Here is a 26508-nt window from a genome sequence, read left to right on the forward strand (position 1 = left end):
CCAGGAAGCTCTATTTCCCACCTTCCTGCTCCTCAGAGACACTCCTCCTGCCCCGATCTCTAGAAGAATAGACTTTGATTGCTCTAGACTCGATGACTATTTTCCGCTTTGCCGAAATCCCCTTTCAAGAAATTACAAAGCTTGGTTTCCTGATTGGAATGAGGGTAGAGGAAAATACAGGGATTGTGAACACAGCTGAAAATTGATTATCTTACCCCATTGTGGGAATGAGATACCAAAATGACTGAAGATGGCGGTAAAGGCTTCCGACATTTCTAGAGAACTTGATTTCTCTAACTGTGTAAGGCATGATAGAATTTCCCAGGACCTAGACGCTGTTCCATCCTTTACATCCTCCAACCGTAGCCTCAGAGGGCTGTGTTTGGGAAGTTTGTTAGTGTTACAGTCTGTGTGACTAGCTTCTGGTGATAAATCTTGCGTGAGCTGTGGGGACGGCGGGCATCCAAAGTAAATGGTCATTGTTGTGGGAAGGCTGCCTGGGCGGCCAGCTGGCCGTCCTTCAACAATTTGACTGCCTCCTCCCAGTCACTGCTGGTTGTGGATTCCCTGGGGCTCTCCTGGAAGGTGGCCCAGGTCTCTGGGGAGCCCTCTGGCCCCTCATCTCCCTCAGCCAGACCCTTGGCAACTCTTTTCCTCCCACTAGGGATCAAGTCTCCTCTCCCCGCATCAGGGTGACAGCACAGAGTGCCAGGGGTCTGCGCATTCCTTCTGTTGGAATGTCCCTATCAGCCCAGCACCCCAGACTGTGTTTCCCGGGCAGCCGAAGGCAGAAGAAGGTGATTCTCTGCAATGAACTCAGCAGGAGGAAGGCCTGGCTGTCGTGTGTGCAGCTGCCCCACTCACCTTGCTCACTCGCCCCTGCATACCTTCTCTTGTGACATCTCCTCTGCCTGGATTGTCTTTCCTTACTCTCTCCTTCTCTCCTGATGAAATTCTTGCTTCTTCTTGAAGGCTCAGTGAAAACACCATCTCTTCTGGGAAGCCACCATGTCTCTCCTCCAGCCCTTTGCTCCCCCAGCTTTTTGTTCCTAGCACTGTCATAATACTTACCAGATTGTACTACAGTGAGTTGGCTACCTAGCCGGGTGCAAGAATTTTTTTTGAAAACTTTTTATCCTTAGGGTCTAGGGTGATTCCTGACACACCTCAATGATGATGATGATCAGGGTAATAATAACAGCTCTTCATTATATGCTTAGCAGTGCAAGGCACGGTGTGAAGAGCCCCACACACATTAAGGCACTCGAACCCCATCACGATTCTAAGGGTAGCTATTGGTTATCCTACTTTGGGGTGAATTTTTAGAAATTCCTTAGATGCAGATGGAGTAGAGAATTTTAGTTTAAAAGAACAGCAGGAGCAAAGGTGGGGAAGCAGGGCCCATTGAGGGCAGAAGAGCTGTCGGGGGAGGGGATACAAAGGAGAAGAATGAGGCTGGCAAGTGAGCTGCACCGTATTGTGGAGGCTTTTGGGTGCCCCAGGGCATTGCTTTCTTGGTGGACAATGGGGAGCCATCAAGGAGGGGCCCATGTGATCTGAGCTGGAGGCTGGAAATCAGCGGCAAGCTGTGGCAGAGAGCCATGTGAGGCCCAGGCACGCATTACACATCTCTGGGGGGGGGGGCTTCCCAAGGGGTAAGGCGCCGTGCCGGGGGCTGGAGTCCAGAGCCAAGTGGCACAGAGCGGGCCTGCAGGGGGCTCACAATCGGGTGTGCGGGCAGCACGGAGTTGTAGGCGCCTCATACGTGTCGCACCACATTTGGTGGGCACATGAGAAAGGGAGTGCAGGGCCCCTGCGGCTGGGGAGGGCAGGGCCAGAGTGGACATCAGGAAAACTTCCAGTGGAGATGACGCTGATCTGAGACTCTGTTTACCTGGCCCAGCAGGTGAGGAGGGGGAGAGGTGAGCGAGAGGAGGCAGCAGCACAACCAGTCAGCGAGGTCTGAGGGGTTTCGTTTGTGCGTTGTTTTGTCTTTTTTTATAAAACTTCTTTTGCTTCCTTAAGCAATGCTTGTTTGTTGTAGAAAATGTGTCCAATATAGAAAAACAAAAAGAATAAATCTCTAATCACACTACCTTGAGATAGATATTTTAAAATTAGGTGTATATGCTGCCATTTTTTATGTGAGAATAAATGCGTGTGTGTGTGTGTGTATACACACATACATGTATAAACGTCTCGGTAAGTAGTAAGAAAGTATAAGCGTCAGTGCCAACGCTTCTCCATCTTACCGAATGTCCTGCTTCACCAGCTTTAGGTATAAAATCGGATTACATTTCTTTAATATTTGAACAGTAGTGACTTAGAATGCCCACCAGCCCAGCCTGCAGGAAGTCTAGTCTTCCTCTGAGTGTCTCAAGTACTTTCTAGGAATATTCAAAAAGCCTCTACACATTGCTCAACCTGTCTTCATAGTACTGTTCCCCACCTGCTCCCTGACGCATGTCTAAGATTTAAACAGGAAAAAGAAATATGGGTAGACTATTTATTCCAACTAGAATGAAAACACTTCTTGGGCCGGGAGCCATGTCTTTCTTGTCGATTGCTATACCCCCAGTGCTTCAAATACCACCCACCACATAACGGATGTTCAATAAACATGGTGAATAAACAAATGAATTTGAATGTCTACTTGTTCATACAATGAACTCTTATTGAACATTTTTGATGTGATGAGTTCTGTGCTGGGGAATAAAACTTTCCTCTATGATAGCTATAACTTAAAGATGAGCAACTTTTGAAAACAAACTAGGCTTCCACGGGAGGTAATGTGTTTCCTGGCATAGAAAGTAATCAAGCAGACCACTGACCAAAGTTGTAGAAGGAACCTGCTTTGAGAGGATGTTGGACTAACTGACCACTAATGACCCTTCCAAATGTCAAATTCTATGATTGAATACATTTTAGATAACAATTTCTCACTTATGAGTCATAACAGCCAAATGAAACACAGAAGGGCTCCAAAGGAGATATATTTGCAAATGAAAAGCAATGTTCTAATGGGTTCTAAGTGTTTGTTGATAATAAATGAGATTTCTTGAGAAGCCTGTCGGATGTTGCTCTTGGAAGAGGTAGATCATTTTTAAATAATGTAACTTAGAGAAGTATTACATTTCAGAATGTGTTTAAACATTTGTTCTTTAATCCGTTTATCATATTTGAAACCCAAATTTACAAACAAAATTGCCAAGACCTGAATAAGACGATGAAGACAATTAATAAATGGGATAATTTTTTTGAACATTATGTAAATACATTTAATTTTTAAATTTTTTTCTTAATTGAAGTGTACTTGATTTACAATGTTAGTTTCAGATCTACAGCAATGATTCAGTTATACACATACATACATATATATTCTTTTTCAGATTCTTTTCCATTATAGATTATTGCAAGATGTTGAATCTAGTTCCCTGTGCTGTACAGTAGGTCCTTGTTGTTTACCTATTTTATATATAGTAGTGTGTATCTATTAATCCCAAACTCCTAATTTATCCCCGTGTCTCCACTTTCCCCTTTGGTAATCATAAGTTTGTTTTCTATGTCTGTGAGTCTATTTCTGGCATATAAATAAGTTCATTTTGTTTTTAGATTCCACATATAAGTGATACTATATGATATTTATTTTTCTCTGTCTGACTTACTTCACTTAATATGATAATCTCTAGGTCCATGGATTAATCTTTTTTGAGAAAGCCTAGAGGTCTGGACTTGGATTATTGTTTGAGAAATCTGACTTCAATACTTTAAGACAGAAATTTCAGTATGTTGGTCTTATAGACTTAGAATTTAAAATTCATTTATTTATTCCTTCATTCAAGAAATACATAGCAGGGAAAAACCCAGAAATACATAGGAGGGAAAGAAAAGAAAGAGATAGTAAATATCCACTAAGACACTGCAGACTGAACAATATGATTAATTCCAAAAGGAATCTAAAATAGTCTATGATATATTTTAACAGCCTTTTAAAAAAGTTTATTTTATTACAGTCATAATCATACATTAGATAAAAATTTTAAAATAGAAATAGTAAAAAGATCACCCATAATCATATTTAATAACCACTATTAATATTTTTATATTTCCTTTGAGTGTTTTTATGCATGTAATTTTTATATAATTATAATATCACTGTAGAATCTATTTGGAATTTTAGAATACTGATCTTTAGATCGGCTGGTGGAAATTCCTTAGAGTGTTGGAACTTGAACCTGATTCCCTAGAGCTTTTATGTATATACCTTGGCTTTCCTTTGTGGACTTTCAACATAACTCTTTTGAACTGAAAAATAAATATGACATATAGGTTTGTTTTTAAACAACACTAAAGTGGATTTAAAAACTAGAATTTTCTAAGTGTAGTGGCTATTGCAAAATTATTACTAGCTGGATACCTAAACAGTCAAAACCGACAGTGTGGCCATTGGCCTTCATAACACACACAGCCTCACCACAGCTACCTCGTTACTTGACCGCTGTTTGTTTAACGCAGCTCTCCTGTCAGACTCTGGGCTCTGTGAGGCCAGCGCTATGTGTGTCTAGTCCAAAGCAGTGTCCTAGTGCTTGCTCATTGCCTGGTGCAGGCTTGGTTCTTAGTATAATTTGCTTAAGTGATGAGTGGTCCATTTACCGGGAGGTTTGTGGGTGGCTCTGCATGTATTCGTTCGTTCATTCATGCATCGTCAGATGCCTTATGGTATTTGTCGTGCACGCCAGGCACTGTGCTGAGCACCGCAGGCGCAGGGTAGAGAGACGTCGCCCACCCTGGGGGGGAGCTTCCCGCCCCGGGCGGGGTGGTACTGGGGTGCGGGCGGGGCGGAAGGAGTGAGATCCTTCACCTTAGGCCCTTGGACCCCTCTTCTCCTACTGTGGAAACTATCCCTCTGTACTAAGGTATCGTTCCTGTAAATCACGAATATGCTGGGAGGTGGGATCATCAGTCTTTCACTGCTTAGGGTTTCTGAGGAGCTCGTTTCTCCCGGCTCGGAGGGGGGGGGGGGGGGGAGGGCGGGCGGGCGGGCAGGTCGCAGGGCTGTGGAAGGGGCACTCGGAATCGTTCTCTGCCTTCTCTGCCGCGGAAGCCCTGGGTCCCGGGGCGGCAGCGGCGTAGCAGCCCACACGCCCAGCTGGCTGAGCGCGTCCCCGTCTAACTGCGCAGCAGCTCCGCGAACCCTTCCAGCCTCGGGGGCCTTGGCTGCCCGAGGGCCGTGCGGACGGGACGCGGCTGCGGGCGCGGCAGGCCCGCGAGTCCCGCGGGCCATGCGCTCCCTCCGCACCCCCTTCTCCCGAGGAGCCCCGCGGGACTCACCCACCGGGGCCACAAGGACACCAGCTGGGTCTCCTCTCCCCCTCGCCTTGTGGGCAGAGGCTGGAGCTGAGTTCCTAGCCGCCACCGGCAGGACGAGGCTGTGCTGGACAAAAGTCAGGCCTAGGGGGAGAGGCAGGGCTTGAACCAGACGCTGCTTCATTGCCACGCAGCACCCCCAGAGCAGCCCCCCGGGCCCCTGCAGCTCCCCACTGCGGAGCGGCACCCCAGCCGGCCAGCCCTGGCCCCTGGGCACTGAGCCTCCTGCAGGGAGCCTCTGTCCTGTCCAGCTGGACTTCATTTTAGGCCACACTTTCGTCACATGGGCACAGGGACGAGGCAGCTCCCCGCTCCTCACGGGGAGGGGACCGCGCCAGAGCCAGGGCTAGTTGGCGCGGACGAGGAGGGTGCGGGAGCGGAGGCCTCTGCCTCGGCTCCGGGATCCCCGGCTTCTAGCTCACGCTCTGTGTAGTTCTCACATTGTCTCCTCTCCTCATGAGGTGGACGGAGGGGAGCAGGAACTCTTAAATAAACATGAGGCCGGTGGCTCTCTCAGCTGGTCTCGCAGACCCCCAGACCTCAGGGACGGCGTGGGGAGGGCAGGAGGGCGGCCTTCCTGGGCTGGGTTCCTGAGGAAGGCATGCAGCCTCGTCCGTGTGGTCTCACCTCTTGGCAGTGCCATGGTTTAAAAAAATTACAATATGAAGATTAGGTGGGGGGAGGGTATAGCTCCATGGTAGAGTGTGTGCTTAGCATGTGTGAGGTCCCGGGTTCCGTCCCCAGTACCCCCGCCAAATAAATAATAAATGAATCTAATTACTGCCCCCAATAATAACACCACCACATTTAAAAATATATATAAAAAAATTAGAGTCGGGATGGTTGAGGAAGAGTTCTGTTTGTTGAATATAAATCTGAACTCAAGGAAATAACGGGTAATTTCTGTAAAAGAGTTTATTCAATATCAATTTCATTCAGTATGTTTAAAAGGCACAGGGCTTGAACATTGATTTTCACATTCAGCTGTGGAGCAAGTAGTAAAGGGGCTATTATCTCTCCTTCTGACAGGTGGAGGGAAGCACAGACCCTCCCTCTCGGAGGAGCTTGAGGCTCTGCCCTGGGTTGCTTCTTGAGGACCGTGGTCGAACGAGCCGAGTCTGAGCATCGCAGAATCCTGACACACAGTAAGTTCTTAGCAGGCGCCAGCCAGTCTCCCCGTCCCCGCTTATGTAACCTCCCCGCTTGAATAACCTCCCTGGTGTTCTGCACTTTTCCTCTACGGCATTAATTGCAGCCAACCCTTGAACTACATGGTTTGAACTGCACAGGTCCCCTTATACGTGGATTTTTTCGGTGGTAAACACTATAGAACCACATGATCTGTGGTTGGTTGATTCTGAGGATGTGGAACCTTGGATAAGAAGGAGCGGTTTACACCAAGGGCCGACTACAAGTTGGACACAGATTTTTGACTTTATGGAGGGCCCGCTGTACACACTCATTTGTCCACTGCCAGTCCTCCCACACCCACTTCATGATGACAAGTCTGCTTTGTTCAACACCTGTGTGCTACCGAAGTGCCTGGCACAGTGGAGGCCTGTGCCAAACAGGTGCTAAGTGACTGCATGAGAAATGGGCCTTGTCATAGCTGTTCAGCACAGTTGTGACACTCGGCCACCACCAGTCATCGGTCATTTATCTAAAATGTTTTTCGTGCTCTTTCTTTGCTGTGCACTGTGCCGGGCACTGGGAGTGCACCCAGAAGCTGCTCTGAGCACAGTCCCTGGGGTATGTGGTAAGGAGGATGTGGTGTATGTGCTGTGGGAGGCAGGCCAGGTGCTCAGGGAGAGCTGTCAGATCTTCAGTAAGTCCTGAAGGACAAATGCAAATTAGCCAGCAAAAGAAGGTGTTCTAGGTGGAGAGGACAGGATAATGAAAGCCAACAAGGCATGAGAACTCATGCAAGTCTGGAATCCATCTCTGCATGTTTTCTTAGGGTGTGTGTATGGTCCAGTGGCTACTGTTTGTTCCTAAGCATGGCAGCAGTGTTCAGTGGCTTGTTCAGGTGACAGTGGGCTTTCTCACCTTGGAGCGTCTGCAAGAGGGGTCACTTAGTATGCATCAGAGAAACCACACTCCTGGCCAGCTGATGCCAGTGGAGGTGATGAGAAGGCATTCTGTTTCCAACCACTTCCTAACAGGGATCCCAGGAAAGCAGTGTGTTGCTATCTTTATGATTCATTTTTTGGAAATGGAAAGACATCTTCCCAAATCCCTGTCAACAGAGGTGGGAACTGGGATGGGGTACCCGGGGCCTGGGAGAGGTGGTGGGCTGAACCTTGGGGTTTCCCAGAATCTCAGATTGGAAGGGGCTGAAAGGGTGGGTTGGCTGGCCTCCCCTAGACACTGATGCCTGAGACCTCTGTTAAGTCCAGGGTGCTGCATGCTTGCCCCCCAGCTGGCTTGTGGAGGAGCACAGCCTTAGCCAGTTTGGGCCAGTTTACTTTTAGGGTGGACCCTGGGCAGTACCCGGGAGGGGCATACCTTCAGGTCAGCCTGTTCCTGGGCGCAGCAGGTTGCTTTGTGTCCAACTAGGCTGGCCTGCAGTGTTGACACTGATTCTTCCTGTAATGTGATGCGTGGGCAGGGTTCTACTCGCAGGTGGAGAACAAGAAGGCCTGGATTTCCGTGAGATCATCTTCCTCCCGCCTGGGAGATAAAGCCTTCTTTCTCACTCAGACTAAGGCAGGGTTTCATAACACCTGTGTCACAATAAACTGACTAGGAGCCCATGTTCTGACTGAGGCTCCTGAGAGTTTCCACTTTTCCAGGCACTTAAACTTTCCAATGGGTGAGCCCTTTGCTCTGGTCCAGCCCTCTAAGAATTTGGGGTGCAGCAAGAAGTTGCTCTGTTGTTTATTTCACATCTTTTCATGTTTCCTGTGTCCTCCTTCACTGGAACCACAGCCTGGAAAGGACCTACGGGATGATCTAGCCCACCCCTGCATCATGCATGTAAGCACCAAGGCTCAGAGAAGTTGACTATTGTGCCTGAGATCACACAGTTATTAGTGGAGGGGCTAGGCTCGGAACCCAGGCTTTTCTGGCACCCAGCTCCGTGCTCAGTGCTCAGTCCACCAGCCCACGCTCCTCCATCCGCACGTCCAGCCCCAGGTATTTGTTTGCATTCTTTTCCCCAGCCCTTTGTGACTTTGTAACCAGAGCACAGTGTTCTTTACGTAGATGATACTTAAGAAAAGTGTTGCCTAACTTTTGATTTGCTGGGGGTTGTGATGTCGGCTTGCAGGAAATGCACTAGAAATACGTGGGGAAGCTCCACAAGGCATCCTCCGTGACTTCCGCATTTGGTTTTCAAGGAATGGGGCAGTGATGTCATTCATTCTTGATCAGAAAGAACAAACCAAGCTTGTTTTCGGGGTCTAGCAGAGCATTTCACACAGAGGCTAGAATTCTCGCCCTGACCATCATGCTGAGTGCAGGGCATCACTAGTACTGTCAAGTCTCTGGATCTTTTGGGCTTAAATGGAAAAGCATCCTCTCTAAGGTGGAGAAGAAAGTATAGGCTTTATTGTTTCACAAACATTAGAATCCAAGTAACATACCCTGGAACACTAGCTACCTATGTAGCTGCTTTCTGTGCGCCAGAGAGCGTGCCCCTGCTGTGCTGTACAGGTGCCAGCTCATTCAGTCCTCAGTCCTAAGTGGTAGAATTTATATCATTCCCAACTTTATGAGTGAGGAAAGTGAGACTCAGCTGCCCGTCTAAAGTCACTCAGCAGAATGTTGCAGAGCGTGGAGTCAAATTCCCCGACTGTGAGCCCTCCGATCCAGAAGTGTCTGAAGACAGGGCAGGCTGGCTCCCAGGGACAAAGGCCATTGAGCGGCTGTCTCCTGCCAGACGCTGGCTTCTGTTCTCTGCGCTCAGACTCCTTCCAGGGACAGGAGAATGCTCGTTCATGTCTCCCCTCTTCTGTTCCCGCCTCCACATCCTATCCCCATGGAAGGGTGGAAAGAAGGAGAGGAGGTCCACTGCCCTCTCAGTGTCTGGCACCTGGGGCCACAGCAATGAGGATGGACCGGATTCTGGTGTGATGGGCTGGCACGGGGTCTCAAGTGTCTGGAGGTGGGGTTGGAACATAGCTGCACTTGCGCCAGAGAGGACAGAGGGATGCTGTTTACCAGTATTGAGTCTGTGAAGTCATTCTAGTGACCTTTGAGAAGTCACTCGCTATGGGAATAAAAGTTATGGAAAAGGAATTTATTTTTATCTTCTACACACGTCTAGGTCAAATTTATTATTGCCAAATAAAACAAATATAATTTCCCCTCCCATAATCTTAAACAGACATATTCCAGAAACATTTTGTCCACGTCTTTAGAGGATTGCTTTACTTTTTCTGGTGTCAGGTCAGTAGGAAAAATGTGACACCTAGTAGTGGAAAGCCTGGGCCAGTTTCTGAGCAATAAATACCTGTATAACTGGGTAGATTTTATTTTATTCTTACTTTTTGTTTACTTTTTATTATATACTCCTGAGCAGAACTAAAGACACTCCCTGTTGTAAGGAAGCTCATGATCTGGAAAGTCACTGGTTTTTGTTGTGGATATTTTTCAAATCCAAAGAAGAAGAAGAAAAGAAAAAAAGAAAAGGTTAAGGCAAGTTGTAACCCATGTAAACAAGCCTATTAAGAAGGAAAAAGAGGAGCTACAAAAGTATCGAAGTATGGTGGAGATTTGTTATTCTTGGAGTTTGTTGTTTTCTCTGTAAGGAAAAGGGTTTTGTTTGGTTTTTGTTTTGTTTTGTTTTTAAAACCAATCACAAAAAAGCCATTAAACATGGTGGGGAGGTTACACCCCTAGGGCCAGTTTATAAGGAGCAATGAGCACTTGAAAATTATCGATATTCCTTTAAAGTTAGGAACACTTTGGGTGCTCTGAGTGAATAAAGGGGAGGGAGTAAAGAGCTTGGTAAATATGTAAACCTGCCTCTGCAGTTAGTTTTGCCTGGGGATGCTCAGTCATTTAAGGAAGTAAGCAAATGTTGGAGAGGTAAATGGAGTGCGGGTGATTTTACCCAGAAGGTTCTCCCAGAGTAGTTGGGAGGTAGAAGAATGTAATTTCCTTCTTGCCACCTAGACTGGCTGGAAACCCACTGGTCTGATAGTTCCACTGGTGTGAGGAAATAGCCATCACCTCCCCTCCCCTGCCCCACCTGAGCCCTTTCATAATTTCCAGGGAATCTGAAGCTCTCAAGCCAGTTAAGCTCCACTGAGACTCATGTGCCTCCCAGAATCTTCTCTGCCACATGGAAGAAGAGAGAGTATTTCTTAGCTTGATGATTTGCTTCTAGTCCATTTTAGGGTCAACAGCCCATTGTGAAAAAAGGGATGCAAAGTAAAGACTAGATCTAAACCTTGTTAAGGTAGAAAACTGACACTCTTGAGAGTCTGTATCTCTTCATTCAAGGGTATAGATGGAAGTTTACCTTTGGGGCACCCCAGTCATTTTGGAAGAAGAGGTTAGGGGGCCCTTCCTTAATTATGCTGGAACTGACCTGGTTTCCTCATCTCAGGATATCTAGGGGGTGAATTTTGTGCATTCTTGTCTCTATAGCACCTGGAGCTGTGCCTGGTGTAAAACAGACACTCAGTAAATCTTTGCAGGTGTCAGTGGCCTTGGATGAATAGGCCATGGGACTCAAGGCCAAGGCCACAACCACATGTTTGTAGTATAGAGTAAAGGATGATTGTACGCATGCACTGGTTATATAAGTTTTAGAACAAAGAAAATAGAAGTACACATGCACTAGTGGTGTTATGTAAGCCTCACGAACAAAGAAATGAACACTGCGCATGTGCCGGCAGGATGTAGATAAAAGCGGGACAGGTGCGCCGCAGAGCGCGCGCACCACCTTGTGGCAAGAGAATAAAGTGCTGTTTGGCTCCACGTCGGCTCCGGGCGCAGTCTGTCTCGCGGTCCGGCGGCTCCTCGTGCGTTTTTTCAGTTGGGCTGCCCACCTCCTCGAACCCCTTCAGCCCTCCTCGGCTGACGGTGGGAGTAAATGAATGCTTGGTCACAGGAGGCAGTTCTCTTACGCTGCCGAGACGAATGTGGCGGCTGGGAAACGTGTCCCGAGAGCCCTGCGTGGGAGCTTGACATGCATTTTCCTATAGCAGCAGTATCGTCTGTGGTGACTGGGAGATACTGAAGTAGCACTCTTGGCACCGGGGTTATTACAGGCACTTACGGCTTGACCTGAGGCCCTTGTACGGTTTGTCATATTGTTGTTTCCATGGAAAATGCATCTGAGTCCTAAGAATTTAAGTGACTTTAGGAAGTATAAACCAGTCTTAACTTGAGACTTGCCTGAAACTCTTGTTCAGCCTTGGCTGTTTAGCAGTCTGTCCACAAATAACGCATTGCTAGGAAACCCGAATGGCCCTTATCCTCGTGGTTGGTTCCTAGCAGGAAGCGTTGGTGTAGTGTCAGGAATGTAGATGTGGACTTTGTACGCCACTTTACAGCTATGACATTTCCTTAAGTGGCCCAAGAAGAACAGAGGATCTTAAATGGACCAGGGAGAGGTCCTTCCAGGTATGTTAATATCTTGGATGACCTGGCTGAACAGAATGTGACCCAGAAACATCACAGTGGGCTATCAGCAAGCATGACTTCCAGTGAGATGCAAGTTAAACAGAAACTCAGAGTAACGTCACAGAAGATCATAAGGTTGGCTGTGGGGCTGCGTAATCAGCTCTGGGAGACGGCTGGGCTATCACACAGAGCGAACAGTATTGTGGCATAATGATGCAGGTCTGAAGGGAGATTCTCCATGTAGGTTCATTCAGGTACCTCAGCGTGCTCTCCTGGAAACTGGGTTTTGTGAGCAGCAGGTAGTCTCAGATGGCATGTGTGTTGAGGCCACAGATATCCAGGCAGAAGCCTGGCACCTTGTTCTTCTGCATGAAGACTCTGGGCCTCAGGGGGTGGAGAGTCTGAGGCTTTCTGGCCATAAGACGGTGTCACGCTGCTGATGGAGGAGACAGTGTTGGCCTGGAGAGAGTTCTAGACTGACTGTTCAGATGTACTTCCTGGAGCACAAAGAAGAGGCTGGCAGGTCTTGGCAGGGCACAAGGACAGTGTTGGAACACACTAATCAAGAGAGAGGTTTTTGAATAGTCGGAGAGATTATGGGATCTCAGCCAGGATGTGGGGAATCAAGGTAGGGTGGGGGACAGCACTGACCTCTTGAATGACACTGTATCCCCCAACAGGGGCCCCTCTGCTAGTCCAGTTGCAGTGACGCCGGTGGCCCCATGTGTGGGTAGGGAGAAAGCTATGAAGGGCATTAAGCAGCCTGAGCAGAAATGTGACACCTCATTAGCTTCGTTTTCAAGTTGGCTCTGCTCACGTGGTGGCAGAGATGGGCACCTGCAGCCCCCGGTTCATATCCCACCATCTTGATACCAAAGTGGGAAGAGTTTCTCTTTTCCGGGAGGACCAGTGGAAGTTCCGCGGCTGATGCTCATCGGCCCAGCAAGGGTCATGGTGCAGTGTGACGGTGACCTTGATCAGCTAGGTCTGGGGCAGGTGACCACTCTCAAGGCCTTGGTCTGAGACTGCATGAGAGGTGGTTTTCCAAAAAAACTGAGCTCCCATCATCTAAGAAGAGGGCATGAGTGCTGAGCAGCAAAAACATCACATTTCCACACTTTCTGACTTGAAATATGTAACTTGCGTGTGAGTCAAAGCCAGAACTTAAATGAAGAAACTTCATTTACCTAAGGCCTACATGTAGCTGCAATGTTCCTAGAAAGCAAAAGGGCTTTTCCCTGACCTGCTCTAGAACGTTTCTTAAGAAGTAAATTATGCTCAAGGACTTGGCTCTGGAAAACAGTCATGTGATTAACAAACGTGAACTAGAACCTGGGAAAAAGTTAGGCAGGAAGCTGAGAGAGAAGACTCCTTTTCTTTCAACAAACACAGGCAGCATTACTTAGAACAGAAGAGGAAATGAAGCAAGAACTGAAGTCATGAAGTGGTTTTTTCCCCCAAGGAAAAAGATGCAATGTCTGCTTTAATACACAGCCTACAGAAACCCCCAGTAACTCCGCTTACTGTGATATTATTAGATGGCAGCAGGAGTTGTGAGATTGGAGGTGCGCCCTTTGACTTCTCTGAAACTCAAACAGGGCTAACAGTTCCTTCCACAGAGGGGTGCTATGAGAATCCAATTAAACGAGCTGAGGCACTTAGTCTGTATGGCATCTGGCGCATAGTGAGGGCTCAGTAAATACAAGTGCATTTTGGTGTTTATTCTCATTAAAATCATAGTAATTATTACTGACGTGTCCTCTACTGGATGGCGAGTTCCCTGAAGACAGCGGCTGCTCCAAGGTCATAGTAGGTATTCTGTATGTGGGGAAAGGGAAAAAGGGAGGGAAAGGAGGGGAGGATAAGGGAAGAGAAGAAGAGATGGAGGGAAAAGAGGGAGGAAGGAATAATGGGTGAGCAGCTAAGAAGGAGGCACTGCCAGGTTTGCCCAGAAGTAACAGCCCGTGTAGCCAGAACTAGCCTACCCAGCCAGGAAGGATCTTAAGAACTTTTGTTTTATAGATGAGGAAATGAAGGACCAAGAAAAGTTAAGAAGTGGGTCCAAGATCACAAAGTGGGACTGGAATACAGGCTGCCCCTCAGGGTCACCCCTCACCACCCCTGCGGTCCCCCTGGTCTGCTTTTGGTCCTCTCCATTCTTCCTTTGCAAGTGCCCATGCATCCAAATGGCTGGAGGAGCCTCAGCTGACCTGTGCCCCTGGGAAAGTTGGACGTTTCCTATCCACCCACAGATGGAGACCGAGGAAAACATAGGTACTTGGTGGGGATTTTTCAGTGTCTCCCGTGAAAACCAGAAAACAGCCATTAAAGAGGAACAGGGTCCTGGTCTTAATCTGGTCAGTTCCAAGAGATCAAATCCTGTCCACACCCAGCATGAGCATCACTGACTCTAACTGCAAGTGATGAGGCAGCTAAAGAAATACAGAGTGGGTCCTTCTTGAATATAGGTTTGGACTGAACAGCCTGCAAGGATTACTGTCTTCCTTGGGAAATGGGCATGCGTTTCACTGATCTCAGAACCCAAACAGGGTATCTGGAGCTCCTCTTGAAGGGAGTATCAGAAAAGCAAAAACCAAAACCCATTCCTGTGTTTGGGAGGATTTGGTTCTTCGGAAGTGACTGAAACTAATACAAAGACTTGCAGGGGATGCCTAAAAAGGGGATGTAGGAAGGAAATGGAGAGGGATGAGCCACACTGGATGTTGTAATGTTTGCGGCATGCTTTAAAATATTTCGTCACAGGCAGTGTGCTCTCAAGTATGTAGGTTACATTATACCCTAGGGACAATCGTTTGCCCTAATTCGGAATTCACACCCTAGGGTGAAAAGCCGGCATTCTAATTGGGAGACCTGTATTCCACAAGCAGCTACTACAACAGCTTCCAAGATCTTTTTCTTTTTTTAATTGAATTATAGTCAGTTTACCATGTTGTGTCAATTTCTGGTGTACAATTCTTTAGTCATACATGAATATACATATATTCATTTTCATATTCTTTTTCTTTGATCAACAGCAGAGGCTTTACCAGTTGGCATGGAAATAGGTTTCCATTGATGAATGCAGTAGCTTTTTAATTAGCATAGTAGATGCTACCAGAGGGGTTTCAATAGTGAGATTACTAGTTGTAAAGATATGTGGATTGTTAAAAAATTTTTTAGGAAAGCTCCTGCCTGTGCTTGAAAAGAGTACTAAAAACTAGCCAGTCCTGTAGCTCTTAGTGATGTAATCCTGTGTCTGGATTTGAATTCAGAAGATTCTGGTTGCTTGATGCTTATTCTAAGATTAACTGAATTCTACTCCTAGAATATTGTTATCTTTTTCTGATATGATGATGTGATGTCAGGAGCCATACCTTAACAATGAAGGGCAAAAGCCAATCTGTCGAGTATATTAGATATCAAATGCTCCCTAACTAATTACTCTAAAGCCTAGTGATTTAAAACAACAACAACCTTTTATTATCTTCTGTGATTCCTATGAGCTGGGAATTTGGGAGAGGTTCTGGCTTTGGAGTTTCTCATGAGGTTACAATCACATGTTGGCTGGAGCTGTAATTATTCAAAGCCTTGGCTGGGCCCGGAGAACCCACTTTCAGGATGTGTCATTCACATGGCTGGCAAATCGGCGCTGCCCACTAGAGGAAGGGCTCAGTTCCTCCCCATGTCAGCTTCTCCATGTGGTATGGGCTTCCTCATAACATGGCGTCAGGGTTCCCAGGAAACATCCTGAAAGACAGAGAGCCAAGGGGAAGCTGAATCCTTTCTATGACCTAGCTCCCCATAGCATCACTTCTGCCTTCCTCTGTTAATTGGGCTGGTCACAGTCCCCTGCCTAGATTTGAGAGGAAAGAATGGACACTCCGCCTCTTGGTGGGAGGAGCATCAGTCGCCTTGTATGAAGAGCACATGTCATGGAAGAGGTATGGGTACAACCGCCTTTGTGGAATACAATCTGCTGCGCTGTCTTAATCTACTTGGGCTGCCATACAAACACCATAGACTGGGCAGCTTAAACAACAAATATTTGTTTCTCACAGCTCTGTAGGCTGGAAGTCCAAGGTCAGGGTGCGAGCATGGTCAGGTTCTCAGTGAGGGACCTCTTCCTGGTTATGTCCTCAAATGGTCTTTTCTTGGTCAGTCCACAAAGAGAGAAAGATTCCACACCTCCTCTACTTTTTATAAGGGCATTAATCCCATCATGAGAGTCTACACTGGGGATTAGGGATTCAACATATGAATTTTGCAGGGACACAAATTCACTCCACAGCATACATTAGGATGGTAAAGAGAAAAGGCAGAAGACACCTAGGTCCTTGATTACATCATGGTGTTGCTAAAGTAATCAACTTTGGAAGCATTTCAGAATGTCTTATTTCATAAGATAGTACATTTTCTTTGTTGATTTATTTGGGTATTTTATTATTGTAACTGCAAGTGTGCTACTTGGTATAAAAGCTAAAGCAAACTAACTGGCTTCAAATTCTCCCAAGGCTACTTAGGTGATATGACTTCAACCAAAGCGTTTAATCCCATTCATTTATTCAACAGATTATCAGTGGCCTTCAATGTGCCAGCCAGGTACCAGGTACCATGTACCAGGTACTGTTTAAGACACTAAGGATGCACCAGTGAGTAAAACAGACAGAAAACCCTGTCATCGTGGAGTGAACAATCTGTTTTGTGTTCTGTGGGTCTCTGTGTGGGTGTGGTGGTAGTGTGTGGTGGCAAGTGAGAAACCAGGTAAGTGATTAAAGTGATGTGAGCGGTGAGGAGCACTGTGGAGAAAAATTAAGCAGGGAAGGAGCACAGAGTGGCTGGGGAAGTCCTCATGCAAAAGGGGACACACTTGAGTAAAGACCTGAAGGAGGTGAGGGAGTGAAGCAGGTGCAAAGGCCCCTGTGGGAACAGACCTGCGTGCATGAGGAGCATTAAGGAGGTCAGTGGGACCCAGGGGACTGAGAATAGAAGGAAATGAGAATAGAAAGTTGTGGAGGTGGGAGAAAATTGTATACTGATGTGGGAAGCCCTCTGAGGCTTTGGTCAGAGTGCTGATATGATCTGACTTACATTTTAATAGGATCACTTTGGCTGCTGCGTTGGGAATTAGGTTGAAGATGGGCAAGAGTGGAAGCAGGGAGGCCTGCTGGGAAGCTACTGAAATAACTTACAAGAGGAATGATGGTGAAAGATTGGTAGCAACAGAGGTGGTGTGAAGAGGTCAGGTTCCAGAGGTGTTTGGGAGAATTTTCTGACACACTGGGAGTGGGCTATGTGAGAAAAAAGAGATGGCAAGGATGACTCCAAGGTTTTGGGGCTGAGCAGCCGGAAGAAGAGTGTTCCAGGTGTCCGCTGCTCCGTCACTTAGTGGCGTAAACAATAGCAACGTTTATTTCACTCCCACATCTGTAGTTTGAGCAGGGCTCTGGGGCAACGGCTTGCCTCTGCTCACTTGGGTCAGCTGAGGCAGCTCCTAGGTTGGGGCTGAGATCATTTGAGAGTTTGCTCGCTCATGTGTGTAGTGGCTGGTGATGATCACTGGCTGAGGTTGGGTCACCTATACTGTGGCCTTTCCATGTGGTTTCTTGGCTTCCTCACACCGTGATGGCTGAGTTGCAAGGTTTCAAAGGTGAGTGGCCGCAGGAAGAGAGAGAACCAGGTGGAAGCTGTATCAACTTTTATGACATCACCATGGAAGTCCAGGTCACTCTTGCCACATTCTGTGCATCCAGGTAGTCACAAAGTTCTGCCAAGAGTCAGAGAGGGGAAAATGGGCTTCATCTCTTGATGGGGGAGTAGCAAGAGTACATAGAAGTAGATATGTTGTCATGGTATTTGTTTTCAGAAAATAGAGTCAGATGGAGTGGCTATTACTGGCATGAAGAACACTATAGAAGGAGAAGGGATGGGTGAGATCAGGAGTTTGACATAATCTTGTTTGACTTGCCCCTTGGACTTTCAAATGGAGACATCAAGCAGGTAGGTAGATACGTGAATTTAGAGATCAGGAGGTGTCACTAATGTATCGTTAATATTTCAAGTCAGAAAGCCAGATAATATGACCAAAGAAGTAAGTGTAGATAGAAAAGAATGTGATCCAAAAACTGAGTTCTGGGGTAGCTTGACATTCAGCAGTATAGCAAATGTGGGCAAATGAGACTGATGAGGACAGGCCGGGGATGTAGTGTGGCATCCTGGAAGCCAGGTGAGAAAAGTGCTGAAGGAAGAGGCAGCGGACCAGATTTTTCAGTCTTGTAGTTTGTGATTCTGTGATGAGAAATGCAGGCTGTTAGGCTCCATCAACCCAAATTCCTTTCTCCTCTGCTGGATCAGAAGCTTCTGGAGGGCAAGGACGTCAGTTTTGGTCATCTCTGGATCCTCAAAGGGACTTTTCATGGCGTTCCCGACACAATGGATACCTAGTAAGTGACGGTGAACACACATCAGCAACAAAGGGGTACCATATGAGTTAAACTCTTAAAAAGCAGTTATAAGCTTGAGGAAGTACAGCACTGTCATTATTTGAGATAGTTATGCTCTACAAAGTTGCTGTGAACACTGAATTAGTGAGCACTGATCCATCGCTCCTGGTGGAAATACGGGGTCAGACTCCTGCGAGCCTGTGATCACAGGCTTTGTCCTCCAGTCAGGACATAACCTATTAATACGTGTGTTTCTGTTTGAAGACACTTTATGCATTATATACGGTTGATTCATTGTCATTACGCTCTCAGTCAGCGGCAGTATAGCGCATGCCTGGACGAAGCTTATCTAACACATATTTTCTCCATCACGGTCTGTCATGTTTGGGGACACTGGGCAGCCCCTCAGCACATGCTTGGGAGTCATCTTAACAAAATCACCAACAAAATGCACACAAACGTGAAAAACCTAGCACTAACTGGCTGTGAAAAGGATGCTTGCTTACAGTAAGACGGCTGAAACAGAAGAGAGAGCAGCTGCTGGCTCAGTCTGCCTCGCTCGCTCAGACCTCAGCTAGAAACGCGTGCGTTGGGTGAATCAGCCTTTTTGCCGCTCTGCGCATGTCTGCTAATGAGCTCGGACGGACAGAACGTATTCACTTTGTGATTACAAATAAATTTTAGCAAGTTGACAAATTTGCAAATATGGAATCTGAATGATGAGGTTGACTGTATCTAACTTGCTTTCAACTGAATGTAAAGGGCCAAAGAACAGGGTTTTACAGCTTTTTCTCTGTGCATCCATTTGGAAGGGGCCATATCTTCAGTACTTTTTCACTTTCAAGATGTCATCAGTACTTCTGGGGCTTAACACCTTGCACAACTAACTCTGAAATTATAGTTTATTTTGATCTCATTAGTTCCAGTGAGATTCCAATTTTATTACTTTTAAAACGGCTTATCATTCCTGAGTCCATCCTCTTTGGCTAGCATGTTCTTCCTACTTTCCCAGAAATTAGATGATCTGAGCAGGTTTTTCTGTTTGGACACCGAGGTCGTTGAACAGAATTGAAACTGGGGTACCCCTTTACCACTTTGGGGGAAGACAGGCTCATGCAATGTGTTTCAGGGTCTAATTTTGCTCTGGGCCACAGCAGAGTCTACCAAAAGTCCCGCCACAGTACAATGGTGTTTAATTGTACGAGCTTTCAGTACTGTGTCAGTGGCAGTTTTTGGAAATTCCCTGAAAGATTTAAAAGCCCGCAAATGGGCCAGGTAGATGAAAGTTGAGAAAAGCACAAACCTAATAACAGTATTGGTGGAGACTGAGCCAAAGCAGTGCTGGGACACTGAGGAGAAGTGACTGCTTCCCTCCTGAAGATGCTGTGAGCTTCCTATGAACAAAACATCAGATCTGGCTTCAAGGGAGAAAAATATCTTGACTTTTGGGTTTTAATAAGCAATTTCTTAAATAGCTAAATTTAAAGTTAAATTTAAGAAGAAAATGAAAAATAAACAGAAACATGAACCCCAATATCCTTTAAAAATGCCTTAATAATTTTCCATGGAACAGAGTTTTGTATAGTCCGGGAAAAGCAAATTTGTCATCTTTCCTGGCAGCCTCAAATTATTTGGTTTCTAATTCCTGAAGGCGTCATTTAGCTCATTGAGGAGTAACCTAGCTCCCCCAACCAACATCTCCTGCCTGCATGGAGCTGGGGATCCCTCTGGGAGGGCCCAAGGGCACGGCTCCATGTCTCATCGCTGTTGGGCGCTGCTGCACTTCAAGTCCAGGACCAGCCGAGGGCCTCCGGGAGGAGGAGGGCAGTGCCAGTCTTGTCATGAGGCTGATCGGTTTTCCTCTGCCTCTTCTCTTTCCTTAAAATGTTAAATCTTCTTGCCAAGATAATGTCCTGGCTTGTGCCGATGCAGAAAGCAGGGCAGAAAGCCACTTCACTTTGTTTTGCCTGGAAGTTAACCTTGAACTCTCAGAGGAGCACTCAATATCCTGCGGAAACAACGTCCTCCAAATACAGCAACCCCGCCATTCGGGGACCAGACCGCCATTGACCTCAGCTTTCCCAGACACAAAAGATTTTGGAAAAGGCCTTTGAGGAAAGGGCAGTCACGAAGCCCAGCCACTTTTCTCAGGCCAGGGGGCCAGGCAAATTAAGGAGGAGGCCCCAGGAGCTGTGTGGACACTGCCTAGGACACTGGTTTTGAAGGAGCACTAAAACGCCACTGGAATAAACTAGAAATGTGACGTCAGTTAACCCAGGCTTTCGCTTACAACTTTTCTGTGGAAGCAAGCAAGCAGTTCCTTGCTGCACCCTTCACCGATGGAGGTCTTCTTGTGAAGCATCCCTTTCTGTGATGCCGCCATGAGGGCAGTGGGGCACACCTGCAGGCTGGCCTCAGCCTCCCCCACCCCCGACCTGGGTCCACACAATGAGGCTGGAGTCGCATTAATGTCAGCTGACCTGTGAAGCTGAATGATGAATACATGGCTGCTAAGCTGCTGTTTCCTGGGAATGAGAAGGTTCTTTATCTTTTATTGTCTGAATAATAAGCACTTTCACATGCCTCACAAATAGTCTGGCTTAGAAAATCACTGGCAATAAGTGTATGTAGGCATTCTCTTGTCTTGAGTGTGAAGAAAGAAGGATATGATATTTATTCATAGAAGCCTCTCACCTCCACTAGTGTGGAACAAATCTGCGCTCCAGGGGAGTGACAGTACTGCTGTCTTAGGGAGACCCTGTGCGTGCCTGGCCCTACCGGTTCAACTTGCTTGGGCAGTGGGTTTCTTCCCTCTCCTCAGCGGCTAGGGATGGACCCCGGGCGGCAGAACATCCGGTCTACAAAAGCCAAGGGTGATGGTGAGTGTTTTCTTGCTCTCAAGTAGAGTGACCAACTATTGTGGTTTTTCCCGGACTGAGAGTCTTCCGTGCTGACACCAGGAAAGTCCCGGGTGAGTCGGTCACCTGGTTTCAGGCCAGCTGGTGCCTGGGGCGGCAGCAAAGAGAGGGGTTTGCCGGTGCGGGGTCTGGAGCCGACTGCCTGGGTGAGGGCCCGTCTCCATTGTTCGACTTGCTGTGTAACTGTGGGCGCCTGGATTCACACCTCAAAATAACATCTACCTCTTAGGGCTGTTGTGAAGCCAGAATGAAATGAGACAAGTAGAGTGCCTGTCAGTGTGCTGTGCGTGGAGGAAGCGCTCATAAACGTTAGCTCTTATTGTCACTGTGACTATTCTTATTTGGAGCTATAGCCGCAGTGGTGGGGTGGGCAGGCCTGCGGGGAGAAGAAACACTGATACAGCCGCTGTCAGCCCGGAGCAGTGGCTGTGCTGCACACCAGAAGTTAGCACAGCATTGTAAACTGACTACAATATAAAAAAAAAAAAAAAAGCAGCAGCAGCAGCAGGCAAGTAACATACACAGCAGCTTAAGAAGGTGGGAAAGTGGGGTTGGAAAATGGATTTTACTTTGAAAAGTTTGGGTGCCTATAGGGACAAGTTTTGATTATCTGGAAAATCCAGGCAGTTGGATTCTTTGGACAAGGGGGGCACAGCTCTGCATGCACGCCCAAGGCTCTGCAGGCCTCGTAGGAGCCTTCGATGGGACACCGGACACTGGGACACTGGAGGGAAGCGGGGGTGGGGGTGGCCTGTGGTTCGCCAGCCCCTCCGGGGGTGCAGTGTCAGGCCGCAGACCCTTGGCATGCGCTATGGAAAACCTGCGCTGGGGCTCCAGACACATATGTTTTACATCAGTGTTAATAAAGTCTGCTTCTGAAGCTCTTATTTCCTGTCAGTAAATTTTTGCTGAATCATTTGCACTCACGCATCTTCTGAGACAGTAGTCACATGACCAGAAGAAACTTGTAAGCCCACTGCTTGCCTGTGGGCACATATTTTTTGCAAACTTGATTCAATGCAATGTGCATTCACAGATCACACATTGCATGCCCTGAATTGAGTTAGGGACCTGGAGCTTACTGGGATGGGTAGGGCCTGGCTTTGTCCACAAAGAGATGGCTTTCTAGTGGGGAGAACAAGTCCATATTCAAGGACTACAAATTGAATCTTAAAGTGTTTTATAAACTATAAACAAATATAAACTGTGTGACCAGGAAGACAGAATAATTCCTTCTGACTGGGGACAATCGTAAAGGAAAGCACATCAAGCCAGGCTTTGAAAGAAAAGTAGAATAAGAAGGGCTTTGAAAAACTGAGGATGGGAAGGAAAGTTAGGGCAGAGAGCATGAGGAAGCTGTCAAATGTATACAGGTTCATGGCGTCATGCCAGCAACCAGCATGCGTAACTGGACTACAGGAAACCCAAAGGTGGATTTGTGGGAGAGCAGTTCGGCCAGCTAATGGAGGATGTGGAACGGACGTGAGACCACAGAACGTGCACGTTCTTTCGTATGTGGGAAGGAAGAGAAGGCTTTCAAGCAGGGGAGTGGTATGATCACGTCTAGGTCTTAGGAAGATGAATCAGTCCAGGAGGGAGTCTGTAGGCAGTTACGTGCTGGATGCAGGAAGACAGGAGAGAGCAGAGCTGTCAGGGACAAAATGCAGGTAGGAGTTGCTGAGGGCCTGAACTTCGGACGTGGCAGAGAGGATGGAAGGGAGGGAGGAGAGGAGACTAAAGAAACACTTGGGGGCAGAGAGAGAAGATTTACCTACATTTATCTACATCCGGCTCCACGTGGGAACTGGGCAGGGTGGGGCAACGGAATGAAAGAGCAAACAGGATAACAATCTGGGGAGAGCTGCAAAGATGACAGGTGGGAAAGATGAGGAAATTGGGTTGTTTAACTTAGAAAAAAGCTGAACGCACCTTAATGAGAGTATTATGTGTACAAAAGAGACCAGTGACAACTGCTTCCTTCTCTTCAGGAAACAGCTCCAGTTAAGTTCTGAAGAATGTGGAGGGGATGTAAGAAAGAATTTCCAAATGGGGGCCCGATAACAGAAGTTTCACCATGAGCTCAAATCTTTGCATCACTTCCTGGAGATGGGAAGAGATGTCCCCTTCCATCGTGCTTACCAGAAACCCAGCTCAGTTCCTCGTTGGTCAATTGTTTTCTTCTTAACAGAAAAGGCAACATCACTGTTGCAAAAAGCAATGGATGTGAGTTCACCATTGGAAATAGCTCTGCTAAATTCCTTTGTTAATTTAAAATAAGCATACTGAATAGAGCAGGAATAAGCGGGTTTGTGGTGGTGAAACCATCAAGATCAAATCTCTAGAGGTGGCTGATAACAGAGTGACACCTCAAAACAGCATTGGCAGAAAAAAGGATGCATTGGTAGGTGATGGGGGCATCTCCTGTGTCACCCGAGACAGAAAGTGGCTGGGACTCACTGAGTCCCGAGTACCCCATTTGTTCCCTGCTTCTGCCTCTCCCTGAATCCACTGCCTTCTCTCTGTGCAGGCTGACCTTCACCACTTCAGTCACCCAACAGCACCCGAATGGTCTGTGCACAGCTCACAGGGCCAGGGACGGCCAGATAAAGCCTCTTTATCCCACTTCCAACTAGCTGTGGTCTCTGGTCCAGCCAGGGGACAAGGTCATGTAGCACAAACACAGCTGCTGAAAGGCGTGCACCGCTGAGCACAGGGTGGGCCAGCTCTCAGGGAAGGGGTCCTGGGCTGGACAGTCACCCCCTAGCATGTCCTTAAACATCACAACAGGACAAAAACTCTCATCTTCTCTGAGTGTGGCAGAACATTTGAAATTTGGAGCCCGGGAACATACTAATAAACATAAAGAACATCTAGCACAAAATGACTTAGAAAAGTCACCATCCAGACTTATAGAATCATATGGTGCAACTAAATGACCTACTAAGCGGCCAGCAAAAGGAAACACTGACGGCCTTTGGCCTTCTTGAAACTCACAAAGGGTCACTGTTCTGTGAACACACAGGAACCACCACTTCCGAACCTTCTTCAAGCTTCAACTTGGTGGCAGCTTTGTTTTGATTATGTCACTTCCCTTGTCAGAAGTCATATGTATTTGTGTTGCAAGGCACCTTAAAACTTTTTAGCAAGAACTTCCAGGCCCATAGCATCACACCTCACTACATTTCATCCCCTCTCGTTTGCTTTGATTATGTTTGCTTACCTGCTATTCTATCCAATCTCAGTGGTTTCAAGTCCATGTTTTATATGAGATTCCTGTGTCTCACTCCGAAGATTCTGATTCTGGGGCTTGGGAGTCCATGTATTTTTTTAAAAAGGCTTTTAAAAAATATCATTGGCATACAATAGGCTATATATATTTATAATGTGCAATTTGATAAGTCTTAACCTATGCATATGCCTGTGAAACTATCACCAAAATCAAGACAATGAGTGTATCCTTCACCCCCCAAACTTTCCTCATGCCCCTTTGTTAGCCCTTCCTCCTTCCTTCTCTTCCCACCCCTCTGTCCCCAGGAAACTACCAATCTGCTCTGTTACTATAGATTAGTTGTATTTTTAAGAATATAATACAAATTCTAGCTTTTTTGTCTAGCTTCTTTTGCTTTCTTTTTGTAATGTGTTTGAGATTCATCCATGTTGTCGCTTTTATCAATAGTTCATTCCTTTTTATTGCTGAGTAGTGTTTTGTTGAATGGATGTACCACAATGTGTTTATCCATTCACCTGCTGATGGATTTGGATTGTTCCCAGGTTTTAGCTGTTGCAAATGAAGCTGCTGTGTATGTTTGTGCACAAGTCTTTTACGGGCATATGCCTTCATTCATCGTGAGTAAATATCGAGGAAGAGAATAACTGGAGAATATGGTAGAGATACATTTAACTTTATAAGAAACCCCCAGATTATTTTGCATCCAACTAGCAGTGTATGAGAGCTCCAGCTCTTCTACATCCTTGCCAACACTTGGTAGGATCAGTCCTTTCAATTTTAGACATGCTGATAGGGGTATAGTGATATTTCGTTGTTGTTTTACTTTGCATTTCCCTGGTGATTAACAGTGTTAAATATCTTTTCATACATTTGCCATCTGTATATTTTCTTTGGTGACGTTCCTATTAAAATCTTTTGCTGATTTAAAAAAAATTGTGTTGTTTTCCTTTAATTGAGTTTTGAGGATTCCTCATATAGTGTAGATATAAGTCCTTTGTCAGATATGTGGTAGGCAAATATTTTCTTCCAGTCTGTGGCTTATCCTTTTTTTTAGCAATGTCTTTTGTAGAGCTCCTAATTTTGTCTTTTGAAGAGTTCTAAATTTTAATGGGTCTCCATCATTTGTTTTTTCTTTTATGGATCACACTTTTGGTGTCATAAGAAACCTCTGCTGGACCAAAGGTCTCAAAATGGTTTCTCCCCTAATGTTTTTCTAGAAGTTTTATGGTTTCAGATTTTACATTTAGGCTTATGATCCATTTTAAGCTAGTATTTGTTAGTTGTCAAAGTTATGTATTAAGCTCAGTTTGTGTGTGTGTGTATGTATAACCATATACATGCATTTGTTCTGGCATCATTTGTAGAGAAGACTGTCTTTTCTCCACTGAATTAATCATCTTTGTTACATTTTTGTGGAAAATTGACTGACCGTCCATGTGAGTCTATTTCTGAGCCTTCTGTCCTGCTGCATCGATGGGGCTGTCTGTTCTTGCACCAGAACCACAGTCTCTTGGGTGCTGAGCTTGGGAATAATGTCAGGTGGTGTAACATTTTCCAGCTTCGTTCTCCTTCAGAGCTGAGTCACTGTAGTTTGTTTAGGTCTGTTATGTGCCTAGTGTTTTGAGGGTTATGTCCCCACAAAAGTCATATGTTGAAGTCCTAACCCCCAGTATCTCAGAATATGTATTTGGAGATGAGACCTTTAAAGAGGTAATTAAGGTAAAACCAGGTCATCTGGGTGAGTCCTAATCCAACATGACTGATGTCCTTATAAGAAGTGCACAGATACACACAGAGGGAAGACCATGTGAACACACAGGGAGAAGACGGCCGTCTACAAGCCACAGAGAGAGATCCCAGAAGAAATAGTCCTGCCTCCAGACCAGTGAAAAATTAATTTCTACTGTTAAAGCCACCCATCTGTGGTATTTATTATAGCAGTCCCAGCAAACTTACAAGGTCTGTCACATTTCCACGT

At 46.4% G+C, this 26508-nt stretch overlaps 2 long non-coding RNA genes across 2 annotated transcripts in view; both read left to right on the top strand.

Moving 5' to 3' along the window:
* Positions 1–26508, top strand: part of LOC116281791 (uncharacterized) — a 144408-nt gene that overhangs the window by 28416 nt on the left and 89484 nt on the right. Inside the window, exon 2 of the long non-coding RNA XR_004191235.2 lies at positions 6397–6512. This is a non-coding gene — a long non-coding RNA (uncharacterized lncRNA). The remainder of the gene's footprint in view (positions 1–6396; positions 6513–26508) is intronic.
* Positions 17702–22188, top strand: LOC140698298 (uncharacterized). The gene is made up of 2 exons (XR_012076007.1): positions 17702–17940; positions 18295–22188. It is a non-coding gene; the product is annotated as an uncharacterized lncRNA (long non-coding RNA).

Source organism: Vicugna pacos, chromosome 9 (genome assembly GCF_048564905.1).
Source record: "Vicugna pacos chromosome 9, VicPac4, whole genome shotgun sequence".
Lineage (NCBI taxonomy): Eukaryota > Metazoa > Chordata > Mammalia > Artiodactyla > Camelidae > Vicugna > Vicugna pacos.